The sequence below is a fragment of the Chionomys nivalis genome, chromosome 26 (assembly GCF_950005125.1).
Source record: "Chionomys nivalis chromosome 26, mChiNiv1.1, whole genome shotgun sequence".
Classification (NCBI taxonomy): Eukaryota; Metazoa; Chordata; class Mammalia; order Rodentia; family Cricetidae; genus Chionomys; species Chionomys nivalis.
In genome coordinates, this window is record NC_080111.1 from 5,509,602 (window position 1) to 5,514,089 (window position 4,488).

Below are 4,488 nucleotides of genomic sequence, written 5' to 3' on the forward strand. Positions count from 1 at the left end.
TACCCGTAATACTTTTACGTTAGTGTATATATATATATAACATATATATATACATATATATAAAATTTTCCACTCTTAACTTTTTTTATTTCAAGATAATTTATTTTCAAAATGGGTCACAACATTAGCATCTGGTCTATTCTGCTAACTGTACTAGCTATATACGCCTTTTCAGCAACTGAGAGCACATTTTGGTATCATGTCTGAAAAGTAAATAAAAACCTATATAAAATAAATATCCATAAGAACCCAGGTACATGTGACCTAACTTCTAACCTTCCATAATGCATCTGTGCCAATCCCTACCCTTACAAAGACATTCCAAAACTAGCAGAATTAAGTTAAATGGTCTCCTAAATCCTTTAATTCAAGCTAAACTTGCGGGTAAGAGCTACAAGAATGGTATCTACACATTGATACTAGCGGAAGCACAGGCTGCTGGGTGATGGTCCATCCCACTCTCCTGGGCACAAGACAGGCAGAGTGCCAACCTCCTGCTCTTCCACTTCTGGTGGGAAGTCATGGCTTTGGATTCACGTCGTGAGTTGCTGTACTGGCCTTGACATTGCATAGTGGACAGAAGGCCTCTAGAACCCATTGAAAGTAGATGCCACAACAATGGTGCATGCACTCATGTTTTCCAAGAGCATCCAATCACCCACATGCTTTCGAGGCAGGTTATAGTACTAGACAATCCAATCAAGGCCATCACATCTTGGTCCCCAAATGCTGGGTGAGTAATACTTCTCATGTGGTTTAAGTCTCTTGGGGAGCAAGGCCTTCACATATGCATAATCACAAAAGATGTGGTTAAGTGACCAATATACTCCATCATTCACATAACACGTGAAGGTTTGCTCATTTGACTGATTGTCATCTTCAGAGCTGGTCTGCTCTGACCATATGATTTCCTTTGGAAATGATATTGACTGCCAGTGTGAAAGATGACATAGTATATGCCTGGCTCAGCTGTGACTCTCACCCCAGAGTCTGGTGGGAAATACTTGTTCAGAGCTGGGTTGATCACACTGCTGGTCTTTTCAAATTTAAGCATCATGTCCTCAGATCCAGGAAAGCCGCCATCAATATCAAGCAGACACATGCAGAAACCAAATTCTGTTCCCATGTCAAAGACACAGCGGGCATTTGGACAGGGCCTGTACCAAGGTCTCAGGATCAGTACATATGTCCCCACATGGAAGCTGACACCAGTGATATCAATATTTAGTTCTTTAGCTGATTCCAGGAGAAGTCTGCTGGTTTTGAGTGTGGCACCAAACTTAAAACTGAGGTAACAAACTGCTTTGGAACCATCAGTGGCGATCCGTAAAACCAACTTTGCCTTTGTGTTTTAGCATCTATCATCAGCTCAACCTCACTGTCGAAAGTCATCAGAGATACTTGCTACATGGGTTTGCATAGATAATCCTCTCTAGAGGCACCCTGAGCCCCTCATGAACTGTATTTCAGGCTTGTTTGCACAGTCAGAACCTGACCCGAAGGCAGCTAGGATGTTCACTATGACTCTCTTCCATTGCTTTTGACTGCATAGGGAGTGACATGGGAAAGAGCTTTTAACCATCTTAGATGTTTCTTCTGAAGGTCCATGACATAAAAAGCATTATTATCTTCAGAGGAAGAAACTTCATTAAATTTTTGGTTCAGAATGTCCTTTGCTGTAAAGCCTTCATTAAAGATATGGCAGTCAAACTCTTCCTTATTGTTCATAGTTCTCCATTTGCCAAAAACATAAAACATAAAAAAAACCCAAAACCCTAGAGATCGAATGAAATTATTGTCAGTTCCTCACAAGGCACGCTACCCATGAACGCTCAACACGGTCTTTTTAGAGCAGTACATAGACTCTACTGGCAAGCTCCATGGAGACTGTGCTGTTGAACCAACTGGTCAACCTTGTGGTCCAGCCGTCACATATACAGTCCAAGGCTGTGCCTAAGCTGCTGACTGAGGACTGTTAGAGGCAACCGCTGTAGGGGCTGACCCCCTTCTGGACCTTTAGTGCATCCTCCACAAGCTACAGGCCATCTAACAAAAACCCCAACATCCGTCAGGAGAAGTCGTCTTTTTGTTTGTCAGATTTGTCCAGTAGATTCCCAAACATTATAAGCTATTGCTATTGCCTGTGATTTCCCCCCAGAAGTGGAAGGTTAGGCCCTATCATTGAAGATACCATGCACTTCAGACACAGGCCCCAATGGCCCCTGAGCTGGTATTAACCTGAAATCCTTCTCTTTGAGAGATAACTTTTGGGGTAATGGAAAGTGTCATGCAAATTTCCAAAGAAGGGAAACCACAAACACTCCCATGCAGTTACATTGCATATGAACCTCAAGGGCTACCAGAATAATAAACAGCAATAAGGATATAGTAACAAGGGTTCAGTAGTGGCACACAAACCTTAGTGGTAACAAACAGCTCTCTGATGGTACTTTAGAAGGAAATAATGCCTAACTTCAAAATCCCTCTGAAAGTGTACTTTTCATGGTTTCAATAACATGGAGTCAGTCAGGTTCCAAAATTATTACTTAATATATTCCAGAAAGAAAAACTCATAAGAATGATATTGGATGCTATTATGAAAAGTGTGATAAAATCTATCACATCCATTTCTTCTAATTGAGAAGGTATTTCCTTTGTCTGGTATGCCTTACCATATATCATTCTATTCTGTGCTACATCACTTAGTGATCAATTGTCCTAATATTGCAATCCTTGTATTATTTTATTCAATAGCAGTCTTGGAGTGATATTGTTAATTTGGATTTGCTAAAGATAAGTTGCTAATAGTCTCCTTTCAGTAAACAAGAAAAAGTGCTCTACCTAAAGAAACTGGAGACATATACTGAAGGTGCTGATGTCTGCAAACACAAATCTATATGCAGAATTGTGAGTTAGGAAAATAAAAGGTGTGCTAATTATTTCTCACACTGCCCAAGGTACATCTGCACTGTATATACAGTTAGTACAGATAGAAGAGGAATTCGTTACTGCTGTTTGTACCGTTGAGTTTCTGGTAACTTCCTGGGATCTTCAAACATATTCTTGTGGAAAAAGAACCACCCTATTACAAATTACAGAACTGATGTAATCAGTGAAAAACGGTTCTAGTTTGCAAAGAGCTAGCTTAATTTTACTCTTTTATCTGGCATGCATCCACTTGACTGATTGATTGATGTCTTCTGCAGAAGCTGAGCTCTGTCTCTCATTATTTACTGGCGGTTCATAACAGAAGAAATTTATGAGTCAGTTTGATTGCTAATTTGTAGACCTGATCCACTGTATCAACAGATTTAATTGGTGATCCCACTTTCAATAAGAAATGCTAGCTCATGTAAGACAATTAAATCCATTTTTCAAATAAAAATTCTGAGTCATTATAACCACTCTATAAAAAGCAAAGCTATTGCTTCTACTATATTTGCTTAGACTGTGAATTATGTTATTCTATAGAGAAAGTAATTAAGTTTGCTTGACATGACTACTTTTTCACAAAGGCATCAGGCTTATTACTCATGTTTCTACTCTATTTCAATCACTTATTGCTTTTGGGTAGGTGGCTTATGAATGATTTTATGTGCAATAGAAAATTGACCTATAGGCAGCCTAAGGATTCCCGGATAAAGTTAGCATTGAGCTCCTTTTGTTCACTGGAATTTCTTAGTTTATTTGCTTTGAAAGCAATAAATAACATATAAAGTATGAAAATTACATTCACTGATATTTTTATTTTTTAGTTGTGTGTCCATACGTGCCTATGTGTATGTATGCTACATGTTTATAATGCATTCAGTGGCCAGAAGAGGATATCAGATCCCCTTGAGCTGGAGTTAGAGGTGGTTGTGAGACCCCCTGATATGGGTACTGAAAAGGAGACCTTCTGGAAAAGAATCAATCATTCTTGACTATTGAGTCATCTCTCTAGTTCCACTGGTTTTTCTTGGTGACTAGAAAAATATCTATAACTCACTGCTGTATAGATATTACTTCATTGCTGCCTACATATATTTTCACCACTACTAGTGTGTATGTATTTTCTTTTTTTTTTTACTTATTTATTTATTTTTATTCTTTTTTAATTAAAATTTCCACCTGCTCCCCATTTCCCATTTCCCTCCCCTCCTCCCAAATATTGCCCTCCCCCCACTTCCCTCCCCCTATCCCCACTCCTCTTCTCCTCCCCCCACTCCATTCCCCCTCCCTCTAGATACTGAAGAGCAGTCCAAATTCCCTGCCCTGCGGGAAGACCAAGGTCCTTCTATCTACGTCCAGAAAGGTGAGCGTCCAAACAGGCTAAGCTCCCACAAAGCCAGTTCATGTATTAGGATCGAAACCTAGTGCCATTGTCCTTGGCTTCTCATCAGTCTTCATTGACCGCCATGCTCAGAGAGTCCGGAATCAACCCATGCTTATTCAGTCCCAGACCAGCTGGCCTTGGTGGGCTCCCAATAAATCAGTTCCACTGTCACA

The 4,488-nt window shown here is 40.0% G+C and overlaps 1 pseudogene; it reads right to left on the minus strand.

Moving 5' to 3' along the window:
• Positions 1–406: 406 nt before the first annotated feature.
• Positions 407–1,728, minus strand: LOC130867064 (ornithine decarboxylase-like; annotated as a pseudogene).
• Between the last annotated feature and the right edge of the window lie 2,760 nt (positions 1,729–4,488).